Raw genomic sequence first — 16,252 nt, forward strand, 5'->3', positions numbered from 1 at the left:
CAGAAGGTGAAGAAACTAATAAGGGAATTTATAATCTATTCCATGAAATCCTGGAAGAAAGTTTTTCAAACCTAGAGAGGCATTCAAAGATCCAGATCCAAGAAATACAAAGGACCCCATCTAGAATCAACCCAAGAAGATCTTCTACAAGACACATTATAGCCAAAAAGACCAAAACCACAGAGACAAGATACTCAGACTGGCAAGAAAGAAAGGTCAAGTTACCTACAAAGAATATCACATCAGGCTAACTGTGAACCTCTCATTGGAAACAATGTGAGCAAGGAAAGAATGGGAAAATATATTCAAAGTGTTGAGTGAGAAAAAATTTCAACCAAGAATACTATATCCGGCAAGATTATCCTTCATATGGGAAGAGAATACAAGAACATTATCAGATAAACAAAACCTGAAAGAATTTACCAACACCAGACCAGCTCTCCAAGTTCTGAAGAGAGTGCTATCCCAGGAAAACTAAAGTCAGACACACAGAAATAAGAGTTGTAAATCAGCTAAGAAAATGGCCAGCTTAATGGTAGGGACAATTCTAGAGTAGGATGTTATCTTCCAGAAGTTAAATGGAAAGATTGAATCATAACAGAAGATAAAGTACATGGGTTTGAACTGGTGAAACACAATTTTATGACTTTTGACTAAAACAGTACTGACCTTCTATGCTTTGTTTTCCAGTGTTAAGAAGTTTCATCTTCTCTTGAGTTGTGGACAGGCCCATGTATTTGGACAGAATCCTAACCTGTTTCCTGGCTTTAAGTATTAAGCAAAGTTCTCCTAAGAATTTTTGATTTTGATTTATTAAAGCTAAAACTGCCTTTCTTGAAATTAAAAAATGTATTTTAAAATACCTATTTAGTAACCACAGTAAGCTATATAACTTCAGTTATGTGCTATTTTATAGTATATTCATTCTATCCACAGAATTTCATGCCTAAAGTGAACTTTTGAACTTTTGTTCACAGATATCTATATATCAGCTGGACTTATCATTGAAAGTATTTAGATTAATTAAGATGTTTTGTGAATCAATACAATGTGGGAAAGAATAAAGGAATTGAAAGCAACCAGAGACAGGGTGGGAGGAGGATGAGAAATAGCAGGGGGTGAGAAATATACAAGAAACAAAAAATTGATGATTAAGCCACTTTACAATTTATTGTGGCTTGAAAGTCACACCACACATGATATGCTGTGGTGATTTTCAGTGAAAGTTTGTAAAATAAATAAATTAATAAAAAAGGACACCAAATAGATCTAACATAAGAAGATTCTCTTCAAGGCACATCACAGACAAATTGGCAAAAATCAAAGACAAAAAATTCAAAATATGACAAGAGAGAAATGCCAAGTTACTTAGAAAGGATACCCTATTAGACTAACATCAATCAGATCTCTCAGCTGAAACAATGCAGACAGAAAAGAATGGAAAGACATTTTTAAAACTCTGAAAAAAAAGCAATATCAGCCAAGGGTACTATACCTAGCAAGATTATCCTTCAAATGAGGAAGAATAAAATCATTCCCAGATAAATAAATGCTGAAAGAATTAACCAAAATGAAACCTGCTCTTCAGAAAATACTTAAGGGATTACTACACCAGGAAAGCTAAAGAGAAACAAATAGAAATAAGAGAACACCAAACAACTAGAAAAAATGGATAAGTACATACATATTGATAATAACATTGAATGTGGAAACTAAATGTAGATTCAACAATTTTACATGCAAGCAGGTTTAAATACAAATCCACCAATTATTTGCTAGACAGTTGTCTCCACAGGTTTTAATTTATATATTTAGTATTACTCATTGTACAAAACTAGAAAACAGAGAAAAAGTCCAAAATGATACAGCTGAGTCTTTCTTTGGAATGATTTTTTTTAAAAGGCTAAATCAAGAACTTTCTAAAGCCTATAAATTTCCAAATCAGTGACTTTACAATGTCTTCACTTTTAAACACCTTTTTTAATTTTTTTTTTTAATTTTTGTTTTTCGAAGTCTTATTTCTTTATGCACAGTGCAGTACTATGGTCTTACAAGAACTCAGTGTGTGAGTAAAATATTCTTTTTCTATCTCTTCCTAATAAGCTATTGTTAAGTACAATTTTACCTATCTCTATCTTGGCCAATAATTGATTTTAACAGATATTTTTCAAATTATAAATCTCCCATAGTTCTCTATATGGAAATTACAAATTCTTCTTTCATTGGCTATGTTAAGATTATCTTTGTGAATTCAGGGAATTGTCTGTTGCCTGATTTTTAACCAGCATGTTTTTCCTTAGAGTTGTACCTCACTGTAAAGAATGTTATAAATAATTCAGTACATCCTTGCTGATACACACAATATGGATGAATCTCAAAAACATTATGCCAGGAGCCAGCAGGTGGCATGGTGGTTAAGGTGGCTGGATCCTACATGGCTGACTCTGTGGTTCAAGCCCTCAACCTGGTGGCTTGGAAAACATGCTGGTGCATGTGCGTGCATGCCCAAAATCCCGAGAGGAGAATGGAGGAGAAGGAATTGTGCATAGCCATTCCTCAGGGGGATGATTTCTCAGTTTCTCTCTCTCTGTCAAGTGCACACACCCTATGTCAAAAATCTGAAAACAAAACAAAGCAAAACAACAACAAAAACATTATGCCAAGGGAAAGATAGCTGGCTCAAAAAGCTGAACATTTCATATTCATATGCTCCCAGTATCCCACCACTATGGTTGCCTAAAAACCAGTGCTCATCTGGCACAGCGAGCATGCTTGAAACATGAACTGTTTCTGGGGCTTTTGCGACATACACCTGATTTAGGCATGCCCAGAGGCGGCAAAACATGGCAGGTTGGCACTGCAAGATACTGGCTACGAATTTGACATTTGATTAACCTCTTTGCAGAAAAGAGCAATCTGAACCTTCTGGACAGTGCCATTGACCAGATGTGACTGCCAACAGTGAGCACTTGGCAGCACAATGAGCGGTACTATGGGGGTCTCATTGGCTTTTTAAAAAAATTTATTTATTCATTCATTTATTTTATTTTGACCAGAGAGAGACAAAGAGAGAGGGAAAGTGAGAAAGCAAGCCACCAGGTCTAGGCCTTGAACCATGGTCGGCCATGTGGGAGTGTCCAGTGCCTTAACTACCATGCCACTTGCTGGTCCCCTCATTGATTTTAATAAAGCAAAAACTGCTTCCAAGCATGGTGAGGCCTAGGAAAAGATCTGGAGGTGCTCCTATGATGTTCTATCACTCCTGGTGGAGCTCAACTATCCCTTCTACAGCAACAGCAGTCAAGTCACAGGTGTGCAGACCTTACTGAAGATCAGCTTCCCTCCAGTGAGAGTCTAAAGGACATGATTGCCACAGCTTTGCCTTTATGGAATGAAGAAATAGTTCCCCAGATCAAGAAGGGGAAAGGGGTGTTGATTCATCCCATGACAACAGCTTTCAAGGCATTGTCAAGCATCTGGAGAATGTCTCTGAAGAGGCTATTTGGAGCTGGACTTGCTGACTGGCATCACTGTTGTCTTTGCATTGGACAAGAACTTGAAACCCATCAAGTCCATGCATTTCTAGGGGATGAAGAGACAGAGTGCATAAAGTCGTGGAAGTCCATGGCTGCCCAGGGCAAGGCTAAGAAGAGAAGGTGAACAAGCAAACTACTGTCCCAAGGAGTCTTCTCCCTGCCCACCCTCTTGCAATGCTTCCCTGCACATATCTCACCACAGCTGAAGGCATCTGAAATTGAAGGTACAGATGGGGACAAGTGCTTTTATTTTCATTACCCACTTTGTCTTCTGCATCCACTCCCTTCAAAGAGTCTAGAATGGCATCTCTAGAGTATAGGTTCTCCGTCCAAGCTTAAGGAAGGTTATTCTTGTTTAAGAGTTGAGAGATAGTCACTTGGGTTTTTACTAGTGCTTTGTTTATGAAGGACATTCTTAAGTAGGGTTGGAGAGGAACCATGTTAAGGCATGACCAATGAGGAGAACAAGTGAGAGAGTCTATTTGTGTTCCCCAGGGCCAGTCCTGTACACTCCTGTAGAAAGATCACTGACTGGGGGGCTCTAGACATCCCAGTGGAAGATGATATAACCTGCATGGTAACTAAAAAATAAATAAATAAAACAAAGAATGATTTCCTTCCTGACCCAAAAGAGTTGTCCCCAGAAGGCTGGGATCAATCCTGAATTCAGGTGTTTCATTTACTTTTACAAAAAATTGTATATTTAGTACAATAAAAAAAAACTCTTCTGGAGTTTCAGGTGGTGACTGAAATAGTCCCACCTGTAGTCATCAGAAAATAAGCCATTCTTCATACAAATATGGGATAAGCTCTTGGACTTCTAAAAGGCAGGGGTTCAACTTGCTGTGTATTTTAGAATTCCTCTCTCACCTTGCTTTGTGGCAGAAAATGCCTTTTGATTGTGTCCAAGTATCTTTCACTGTATCTGATTTCTTTTAACTCTTTTTTAAAAAAAAAGAATTATTTTATTTATTCATTCACTCATTAGACCAGAGAGAAACACAGAGGGGGGTGGGGGTGGGGGAGGAAGTGAGAAAACAAGTCACTGGGTCCAAAACTTGGACCATGGTCAGCCATGTGGGAGTGTCCTTAACCACCACACCACCTGCTGGTTCCATACTGTGTCTGATTTCTAATTATGTTCCAGTTGTGCGGTCCTGCCGATGTGGACCCAGTATTAATTTTGAACATAACATAATTGTACAGAGTCCTTGTTTTTAGATTATATAATAAAGGAGTGATGTGAAATAAAATAAAAATAAATAAGAACTATCAAAGATTAGATAGGAATAAAGAAAACTTATTTACAGATATATTTATATACATAGAAAAGTCCAAAAGAATCTATAGTTACTCTTAGAATTAACAAATACGTTTAGCAAAATTGCTAAATACAAAGTCAAAAAAACAACTACACAGGCCCAGCAGGGGACATGGTAGTTAAGGCACTGGATCCCACATGGTTGTGCAGTTTGAGTTCCAGACCTGGAGGCTTAAAAAATCACTGTGGGCATGTGCATGTGTGCCCAAAATCTTAAAAGGAGAATGGAGGAGAGGAAACTGTGGCACGGCCATCTTCCCTGGGGATGCTTTCTCTCTCCCTCTCTTTTCCTCCAGAGAGTGCACATGTCCTATACCAAAAACTTTTAAATAAAGACTATTTTTATGTGCCAGAACAACCCACTACAAAATGAAATGTTAAGACACCACTTATAATAGTATCACAAAAGATCAAATACCTACGACTGAGTCTAATGTATGTAACACAAGAACTCAATGCAGAAAACTATTCAATACTGAGAAATTAGATGCTTAAACTAATGGAGAAATACCACTAATTTTGTATCAGAGGACTCAGTAAAATATAAGTATCAATTCTCCTAATACTAGTTAACTATAGTTAATAAAATCTTAACTTTTTTGTCAAAACTGACAATGAATTCTAAAATTTCTCTTTTTAAAGAATTACTTATTTCATTGTATTTTTTTTTTAATTTTTATATAGGGCACTTGTGCTCACCAGAGAGAGATAGAGAGAGATGAGGAAAATGAGAAAGCAAGCCACCAGGTCCAAGACTCAAACCATGGTCAGCCATGTGGGGAGTCCAGAGCCTTAACCACCATACCACCCCCAAATTCTAAAATTTCTAACACATATGCAAAAGGCCTAAAATATAAAAAGCAATATCAAAGAGTAACGACTCTAGTGGATATCAGACTTTATGCTTTAATAACTATGGTGAAAAAGACAGTGTGGGGAACCAGCAGTTAGCGTAATGGCTATGTCGCTGGACTCCCACGTAGTCGACTGTGGTTCGTGTCCCGGACCCGGTGGCTTAAAACTCACGCCGGGCGCGTGTGCGTGCGTGCCCAAGATCCCGAGAGGAGAATGGAGGAGAAGGGATTGCGGCGTGACCATCCCCCCTGGGGGGTGATTTCTCGCTTTCTGTCTCTATGTCTCTCTCTCTCTCTGTGTCTGTCTGGCGAGCGCACGCGCCCTACAGTGAAAATCTCTCCAAAAAAAAAAAAAAGACAGTGTGGTATTGGCACAAGAATACTCAAATAGACCAATAAAATCAAATAGATACGCCAGAAATATTCACATCCATGAATATTTGTTTTATTATATAAGTTGTATTGCAGAACAGTAGAGAGAGTCTTTTCAACAATGTTGAATAAATTGTAACTTCTTATATTAAAAAATGAAATTTTATGTCTAGTATATCCCATTTACAAAATTCAAGCCCAGGAAAATTTTAGATTTAAATGTAAAAGGCAAAAGAATAAAATTTTTTGAGTATGGGATGATTTAACAGGGCACTTAAAAATAGCAATTATTATTAAAACCAAGTTTGATAGAGAAGATTACACTAACATTTAAAATTTTTGATAATTGAAACCATTGAGAAAATAACAATAACAATAACAATAAAATAACAAACGGCTAGCTTATATTCAAAATATATGAATAAATCCTGCAAGTTAACTAGCAACCCAACCCAATAAAAAATGGGCAAGACAGTTGAACAGGCAAATCACAAAAGTGTATATCTAATGACCGATAACTAAAAAGCCTCATTAGTCATTAAATTAAATACAACATAAGATGTTACCACATACCTAGCACAAAAGAGTTGGGGTAAGTAGGTGATGTGGTGATTAAGGCACTGGACTCCTACATGGTTGATCACAGTTCAAGTCCTGGATCTGGCCACTCAAAACTCACACTGAGTGCATGTGTGTACCTGCCAAAAATACAGAGAGGAGAATGGAAGAGGAAGGATTGTGGCATGGTCATCCTGCCTGGGGGGAAGGGTGATTTCTCACTTTCCTTCTCTCTCTGGCAAGCACAGGCACCCTATGGTAATAAAACTAAAAAAAATTTCTAAAAATTGTACAATACTAAATGTTGGTGAGGATGTGAAGCCACAATAATTCCCATACAGAGTTGGTGGGATGTTAATAAAACTACTTGACATTATCTACTAATGCTGAATTAACCATTTGCTGTGACCCAACATTTCTACTTCTAGGTGCATACCTGAAAAAAAAAATGAGTGGACATGTGCCATCAGGCTATAAGTGAAAGACTATTAATAGCAAGATAATTCATAAAAGTACACAACTGGAAGGGCAGCAGATGGTGTGGAGGTTAAGGCAACTGGATCCCACATGGCTAACTGTGCTGTTCAAGTCCAGGGCCTGGAGTCTTGAAAATCACACCAGGCAAGTGTGTGTGTTTGTGCCCAAAATTCTGAGATAAGAATGGAGGAGAAGGGACTGTGGCATGGCCATACCCCCCAGAGGGTGATTTCTCACTTTCCCTCTTTCTTTCTTTGTCTCTCTCTGGCAAGTGCACACTCCCAATAGCAAAACTAAAAACAAAACAAAAACAAACAGAACTACACAACTGGAAACAATGAAATGTTTGCTAACATGGATTAAATTGCAGGAATGAAAATGAATAAACTACAGATACACATGATGTAGACAAATCTTGCAAATATTCTTTGAGCTAAGGCAAATGCAAAAGATGACATATTATATAATTCCACTTACAGAAACTTACTTAACCAGAAGACCTATCATTTCTTTTTTAATTTTTCAGGGATCTGGTGTGTTTGCCAGACAGACAGACAAAGAGGGAGATAGAGAAAACACCCCAATGGGGCATGGTCATGCCAAAATCCTTTTTCTTCCAGTTCTACATCCTATCAAGATTTTGGGCACACATACCTAGAGTGATTTTCAAGCCACAAGGGCTGGGATTTGAACCACACAGTCAACCATGTGGGATCCTACTTCCTTAACCACTAGGCCATGAGGTCAGCCCACAAAGCTAAGCTGTAATTGTAAAAGTCATCATGATATTGCCATTATTTCATTTTTTTTTTCTTTTTGGAGAGGTTTTTACTATAGAGTGCGTGTGCTCGCCAGACAGACAGAGAGAGACAGAGAGATAGAAAGCGAGAAATCACTCCCCCAGAGGGGATGGCCACGCCGCAATCCCTTCTCCTTCATTCTCCTCTCAGGATCTTGGGCATGCACACACACGCTCCCGGCGTGAGTTTAAGCCACCGGGTCCGGGACTCGAACCACGATCGACTACGTGGGAGTCCAGCAACATAGCCATTACGTTAACTGCTGGTTCCAAGAATATATGGAACTTAAATGATACATATTAAACATAGTTGTCTATGTGTGGGATTTGAGGGAAAATAGAAGTACAGAATGGTGAGAAAAGGAAAATTTTTATAAATGAAAAAAGTATGAACAGACAACAACTTAACCAAATGATGAAAGTTAGCATTACCAGTGAGAAAAATTGACATAGTGTGTCTCCTGATAAGATGCACTAATGACACATAACTTCTGCAGTATTCTTGACAAACATGTGCAACACAAATATAAGCAGAAGAAACAATGAGAGAAGTCCAAATTAAGGGACATTTGCAAGATAACTGACCTGTACTTTTCAAATGTGTGAAAGTCATAAAAAGTAAAGGAAGACTAAAAAACGGTTCTAGAGTAAAGGGGACTAGAGACATGACAACTATATGGGGATCATAGATTGGCTCTTAAACCGGAAATAGGACAATAGTGAGACAAGGTGAAATCTGAATAAGAACTAGCTTTTAGTATCGTATCATATCAACATTAATTTACTGATTTTTATAATTATAGATACCTAAGATATTAACACCCAGAAAGTTGATGAAAAGTATGTGGGCAATCTTGACATTATTTTTAAGATATCATTCATGGGGCCAGCCGGTGGTGTGGTGGTTGAGATGCTGGACTCCTACATGGCCAACCATGGTTTGAGTTCTGGAACTGGCGGCTTGCTTTCTCACTTTCCCCTTCTCTCTCTCTCTCTGGTCAAATTAAATAATAATAATATTTTTCTTAAAAAAAAAAGATAAAATTCACACACTGTGAAATGCATCTGTTTGTAGTATACAATTTAATGGTTTTTAGTATATTCACAAAATTGTGCTATCATCATCAGAATATGAATTCAACAACATTTTCCTCACCTCAAAGAGAAACCCATTAGTTAGTAGTCACTCTTCTACCCCTAGGCCCTGTCAACCTCTCAACTACTGACTCTAAAGAGTTGCCTATTCTGGACATTTCATATAAATGGAATAATACAATATGTGGACTTCTGTGACTAGCTTCTTTCAGTTAGCATCATGTTTTTCGGGTTCATCCACATCGTAGCATGAGCCAGTATTCCATTCCTTTTATGGATGTATATTTCACTTTATAGATATAACATATTTTATCATTCTTCAGATGATGGCACTTGTGCTGTTTGTGAATAGGAATATGCATGTATGTGCATTTAATTTTTAATTTTCCAGAGGGTACATGTGCTTACTGGAGACAAACGGGGGTTGGGGAGGGGAATGATAAAGTACCCCCATGAGGAAGGATCATGCCACAACCCCTTTTCCTCCATCTCCTCCTTTCAGGATTTTGGGCATGCTGCTGGTCCAGGACTAAAGCCATGTTGTCAGCTTAGTGGGATTCTGCCACCTTAATCACCATGTCATCTGCTGGCCTTCAGTAATCAACTTTTTGAGGGACTGACTTTTCATAAGCAGCTGCTCCATTTTAAATTTCCACCAGCACTGTCTTCATTATTTCTTCATATTTTTAAAGTTTGAAAATAATTTCAAAATGGAAGGCTGTGGGGAGAGAGAGAGAGAGAGAAAGGGGGGAGAAAGAGAGAACACCAGGTTGCTGTACATTTTCCAGTAAAAGCCAACAAACTAAAGTCCATCCCTCCCTGAGTCCCATAGAATGAAAGGAAAAAGTTGAGGAAAAAGTGAGAAAACAAGCCTCTGGCCATTTGCATCTTTCTGTCTTGTTTTCACCGAGAATACTTCTGGCACCAAATAATGTAGAGTTTTTCCTGTGCCAACAAATTCTGACACCAGCTGGGTGCTAATAATCCAATTCAGTTCTGACACCTAAACCTGGAGTTAGCAACAGATCACATAAGGACCCCACCCCATGAAATTGTTCTTTTTTTGTGGGAGAGGTTTTTGCTATAGGGCGCGTGCGCTCACGAGAAAGACAGAGACAGAGAGACAGAAAGTGAGAAATCACCCCCCAGAGGGGATGACCAAGCCGCAATCCCTTCTCCTCCATTCTGCTCTTGGAATCTTGGACACGCACGCACATGCACCCAGCATGAGTTTAAGCTGCCGGGTCCAGGACTCGAACCGTGGTTGACTACCTGGGAGTCCAGCGACATAGCCATTACGCTGACTGCTGGTCCCGAAACTGTTCTGACTTACAGTGCCAATTGCAAGTCCTGGGCCACTTGACCTTTTGACTGACTATAAACCAGGACTTCCTACAAACACAGAACTCAGGAAAAGTTTACTATTACTAGCTTACTACAAAGGATACAAGTCAGGAATAGCTAAATATATGTATAGGGCAAGGTGTGTGAGAAAGGGAACAGAGTTTCCTTACTCACTTCAGGCATACCACTCTCTGAGCACCTCCATGTACTTGCCAACCCAGAAACTATCTGAACTTTACGGTTTGGGGGATTTTAAATTTCATTACATACATATAGCTGATTAAGTCAATGACCATGGGTGACTGCTGTGGTCTGAATGTGCCCCCTAAAATTCATATGTTGAAACTAAATCACCAATGTAATAGTATGAAAAGGTAGGGCTTTTAAGAGGCAATTAAATCATGAAGGAGCCACCCTCATGGGCCGTTATAAACATGCTCGAGCAGTGGATTCCATTTCTTCTACTGTTTCACCAGAGGAGTGTTTGTTTTCTTTTTGCCCTTCCATCACATGCAGATGCAGCAAGAAATACAAATGCCAGATCTCTGATCTTAAACTGCCCAAGTTCCCAAACTGTTCTTTATAAATTACTGGGTCTCGGGTACTTTATTATAGTAGTATAAATGGACTAAGGCAGAAATGGGCACCAGAGAAGTGGGGCGGTGTTATAACAAATACCTAACAATGTAGAATTGGCTTTGGAATTGGGTAATAGGTAGAAACTGGGACAGTTTTGGAGGAGCAAGCTATAAAATGCCTACATTGCCGAGAATGGAGCATTAAAGGCGTTTCTGGCAAGGACACGGAAGGGGAGAGCTTAGAGAGCCTGTCTTAGAGATTATCTAAGTGGTTGTGATCAGAATGCTGGTAGAAATAAGGACCATAAAGGCCATTTAGATAAGGTCATATATAGTGACGAATACTCTATTGGAAACTGGAGAAAAGGCCATATTACAAAGTGGCAAAAGCTTGGCTGAATTGCATCCATGTCCTAGTATTTTCTAGAAGACATAATTTAAGAGTGATTAGGATATTTAGTGGGAAGAATCTCTAAGCAGTGTTTAGGGTTCTGCATGGCTTCTCTTCACTGTTAATAAAAAAAGGTGAGAAGAGACAAATTAAAAATAATATTTATACTGAATTTTTTTGAGAGATTTTTGCTATAGGGCATGTATGCTCACCAGAGACAGACAGAAAGCAAGAAATCACCCCTCAAAGAGATGGCCTTGCTGCAATCCCTTCTCTACTCTCCTCCTGGGATTTTGGGCACATGCACACATGCACCTGGCATGAGTTTCAGGATGTCAGGTCCTGGAGTTGAACTATGGTCCAGCACCTTAACCACTATGCCATCTGCTGGCTCCTATACTTAAGGATTTGGAAAATTCTCGGCCTTGCCTGGTTGTAAAAGCTAAATAATGTGATTGAATGTATTAAAAAATGTAAAATAAATAAATAAATAAAACATTAAAAAAAAGTGTTTGGGAGAAAACAAAGGTGTGGCCAAGCAACTGCTTGGTAAGGTTAGCGTGAATAGGAGGAAGCCAGATGCTATTCATGAAGACTCCAAAGGAATTTACTTCCGAAATTATCAGTGTTGCCCTTCTCATTATAGCCCCAGAGTGTCAAGTCTTTGGGGACAGAAGTATGTCAAAAGGGACCTGGGGTACCTCTGGAATCTCAGCATTCATTGCCCAGTGCCACCTCAAGTCTCTGCTCCATGCATTCTAGTGCAATGTTTCCTCAGCCACCCCATGTGTGACTCAAGCAGGTTCAAGTACAGCTATCATCACTGCTCCAGTAGGTACAGGACCTAAACCTCAGAGGTGTCCACTTGATAGAAACTGCAGTCAGGCACGGTACACAATCTATGAAGGTATAGTTAACTCCATCTAGATTTCCAAGAGTGTCTTAGGGTCTCCAGGCCAATGTTCATTAGGGTACTACCTAGTGGAGCCATGGTGACAAGGCCTGCTCCTGAGACCCCAGAACTATAGAGCCACTGGACTACAATCCCAGACTGGGAGAGGTACAGGAACCGTATCTCAACTCATAATAGCTACTGTTGGCTGGCCCCAGCAAAGCCATGGGTGTGTGGCTGCCTGAAGCCTTTGGGGCCCAGCTGGCACCCAACTAGTCCTGGAAGGTGGGACATAGTTGCAAAATTACTCTTGAGCCTTAAAAATTAATGCTGTAGCCTTGGGTTCTGGACTTAAGACTTGTTTATTTTCCCTTTTAGAATGGGAAAGACCATCCCACCATTGCATTTTGGAAGTATAACGTAAATTATAATTTGTTTCATCTTACAAGCTCATAGATGGAAAGCAATTTGCCTCTGAATGAATCTTACCTTGAGTCTCACCTACATCTGACTGACTCTGGATTTAATTTTTAAACTGATGCTGAAATATGCTATACTTGGGAGGCTCTTAGGATAGAAGGAATCTATTTTCACATGTGAGGACATGAATTTTGGTGAAAGGAGCAAAATGTTATGGTTTGACTGTGTATCCCAAAATTCGTATGTTGAAACTTAATTGCCAGTGTAACAGTATTAAGTTGGGCCTTTAGGATGTGATTAAGTCATGAGGAATCCACGCTTAAGAAATTAGAGCCCTTATAAAAACTTTTAAAAGAGTGGGTTCTCTCCCTTTTGTTCTTCTATGTGAGAACATAGTTTGTCTCTATTTGCATTTCACCATGCGAGGATGCGGCAAGAAGCCCTTTACCAGAGACCAAATGCTGGCACATTGATCTTGGACTTCCTAGTTGCCAGAGAATAAACTATTGTTCTTTATTAATTATCCAGTCCCAGGTGTTCTGTTATAGCAGTACAAATAGATTCACATGATGATTAGTCTTCTCAGCTTTCAGAAGTCAGGGGATGTGGTTTAAAGTTCCCATCCTCTATTCATGGCTTGGTATTTCTGGTGATCAGCCCTGATCCTCGAGTTATGGGCTACCAGGCAGGCACCTGTCATCTCATGAGTTTATCAACACTCAATCACCATGGAGAATCTAAGGGCCTCAGAAGCTCTCATGCCAGGAACTGGAGACTAAAACCAAATAGGACAACAACAGATTCTCTCATCACTCCATCATTCAAGAAATTACAGGGGGTTTAGGAGCTCTATGCCAGAACCTAGGGAAGAAGACCAAATATTTATTTCTTATAATCTCACAGCCTTCAACCTTGCCTCAGGGATCAATCCAATATTGGCACATCAGACTTGAGAAAGGAAAACACGATGATGGATCTAAGGAATACTTCTCACTTGGCATCACTGTCAATATTTCCCACTTAATGATAGGCAAAGGGTTTTAAAAACATCAGTAGTATGAGAGAACAGATGTGAGAGAAGGGAAACTGTCCCTTAAATAATTATGATTTATTAAATATAGCCATGTTGCACAGAGCTATTTATCACTCTTCCAAGGCTGTCAAACACCTCAAGTGCAGTGACTTATTCTTCCCACTGCACAAAGATCAGTGGCTCAGAATAGATGATGAAACTAATTTGTGGATAGGAAGGCAAAAGATTCACACACACAGAACAGTGCAACATTTTACAAGCATAAAGTCATTAGCTTTATTTTTACTGAATTCAATATGGGATGACAAAAACATATTATGTCACTATAATCAATTATTACATGCAGACATTCATACTTGCATTCCTTATGTTCATTTTCTACTTTAAATATTAATCCATATTAATTTAAAATACATTATTTCTTACTAAAAATCTCGAGTAACTATAACAAAGAGTTAATAAATCCTCCCTTAAATGTTTTATTCCTTTATTATTGAGAATTTAAATCTAAATTGATAGCTTTTGAAAAAGTGCTTAGATCAGTAATTTACCAAAAGCAGGCAAACAAAACATACTGTGCAACTTATCTTTAACAGAAATGACTTCCATCCTTTCGTCCTTTTCTCCTGCATTAGTGTTTTATCTTACAATTTCTGTTATTCTAAAAGAAAACTGCTTCTCCTGGTTTCATATATTCTAGGGTTTACTTTCAAAGAATAAACGATGGATTTGAGGGCAAGTGAGAAATTCTGGTGAAACTAAAAATCATTGATAAAAGTTATGGGGATCTAGACCAAATAATGGTGATGTGGTTAAACATGATGCTCTGGAAGGCTAAACAATATGGGAGGATTAACAGTTGGAATCTGAAGACCTCCCACAATATATCATCCAAGCATGTCTGTGCCTATGATATGGGCAGGCTGAAGCTAGAAGTGGACCACAATGTCAACTCTGTCAGGGATGCTCTCTGATTCACAGAATAAGTAAATAAACTTTCTTAAAAGTTATGGGATGGGGACAGCAGGCAGCATGGTGGTAAAGAGGCCGGACTCCCACATGGCTGACAGTGATTTGAGTCCTGGACCTGGCAGCCTGAAAATCATGCTGGGCACCTGTGCCTAGAATCTTGAGAGGAGAACGAAGAAGGGATTGTGGTGTGACCATCCTCTTTGGGAGGGTGATTTCTCACTTCTCTCTCGCTGTCTCTGTCTTTCTCTGGCAAGTATACATGCTCTATAGCCAAAATGTAAAAAAAGAAAAAAAGTTCTGGAGCTGTGATAAAGGAAGCAAATAAAATAAAATAAAATAAAACCATGTTCCTGCAGGCCAATGAGAAGCCAAAATGAGGAGGAATGGTAAGTAGCAGGGGAGTATGATTAGGCCTATGGAGGGTATACCTTTTGATAACTACAAATATAAACAAAATAACAATGATATGTAAGTGATCAATCTTTTGAGTGTTGAGGCAAGGAGAAGGAAGGATGGCACTGCATCTTGTCTCCGGTTCACTTGGTTTACTCGGCTGTTGTCTAAGATCATTTGGGTGAAATAATGAAACCACTCTTTGCTAAGATGATCAGCTTTCATGGAGTCCTTTTCTCTGCACTCTGTCCAATGATAAACTCCACAGGTTTATGCATTGTGGCAAACAGTTATTCAGAAACATTATAGGTGAAGTATTGATGAGAAGGCCAACTGAGAATGTGTTTCCAGGTAGCCTGAAACCCAGCAGACAATGTAGCTGTTGCCCAACAAACACAGAAATCTACATTGTATGCCAGGTTCATGCCCTAGACCTGGATATTCAGGCTGTAAGTCATCCCCAAATACTATTTCAACACAACTGCCTGCTGCATTCAAGATTTCAAAATTGATATTTGTCTTTTCTATCACAGGGAAAAGAAAACTGCAGGTCAGAATTACTAGGACTTATCTATTGAAAATAAAATTTCTGTAACTACTGTCTCATCAGGTTGTCACTATTTCATCACCATGTTATTTTGAAAATGCCATCTAAAAGTCAAAAAGATGAAAAAGATAGGTAGATGGATAAATTAATGGATGTATGAATAGTTATACAAGTACATAGATAGGTACCAAATGCTATCTTCCATAGAAGAGATGGAAAAACAAAAATGATACATGAATAAAACATCTAGAATCCTCCCTTTTATGGTACTGAATCTTATCATTCATAAAACTTTCAGGGTTCCCATACCTGAGCTAATAATGGAGGACTTAACATCTTAAAACTTGACTGTGTATGTGTCTGTGTGTGAGAAATTCAAGGTAAAGCTTTATTATTAAGAAATGCCAATAACTTTGCTCGGAACACTATAATAGAAGTTAGAAGATACCATCAGAGACCCAGTAGCCAGATGTAGCTGCTGATTACAAAAGACAGGATCTACACTGGCTACTGAGCCATTGAGGGTACCTATACCTTCCGGCAGCTGGACAATGATCTGTAGCTTTCTGGAGAGGAGGTCTGTGGAAGGAAAGAAAAGATGTCAATTCTGGGAACTAAGGTGGAATCAATCTCAAAAGATTTTAATTGCTTATTTTCGTTGGGTCATGAA

General features: G+C 38.8%; 2 non-coding genes and 1 pseudogene across 2 annotated transcripts; 1 reads left to right on the top strand and 2 right to left on the bottom strand.

Annotated features, from left to right (window-relative positions):
- LOC102472379 (phosphoglycerate mutase 1-like) overlaps window positions 1-16,252 on the top strand; it is a 35,966-nt pseudogene that overhangs the window by 4,472 nt on the left and 15,242 nt on the right.
- On the bottom strand, window positions 15,396-15,456 carry MIR221 (microRNA mir-221). Its single transcript, NR_129411.1, has one exon. It is a non-coding gene; the product is annotated as a microRNA mir-221 (primary transcript).
- MIR222 (microRNA mir-222) lies at window positions 16,039-16,097 on the bottom strand. The gene has a single exon (NR_129486.1). It is a non-coding gene; the product is annotated as a microRNA mir-222 (primary transcript).

The sequence above is a fragment of the Tupaia chinensis genome, unplaced genomic scaffold (assembly GCF_000334495.1).
Source record: "Tupaia chinensis unplaced genomic scaffold, TupChi_1.0 Scaffold141861_1, whole genome shotgun sequence".
Taxonomy (NCBI): Eukaryota; Metazoa; Chordata; class Mammalia; order Scandentia; family Tupaiidae; genus Tupaia; species Tupaia belangeri.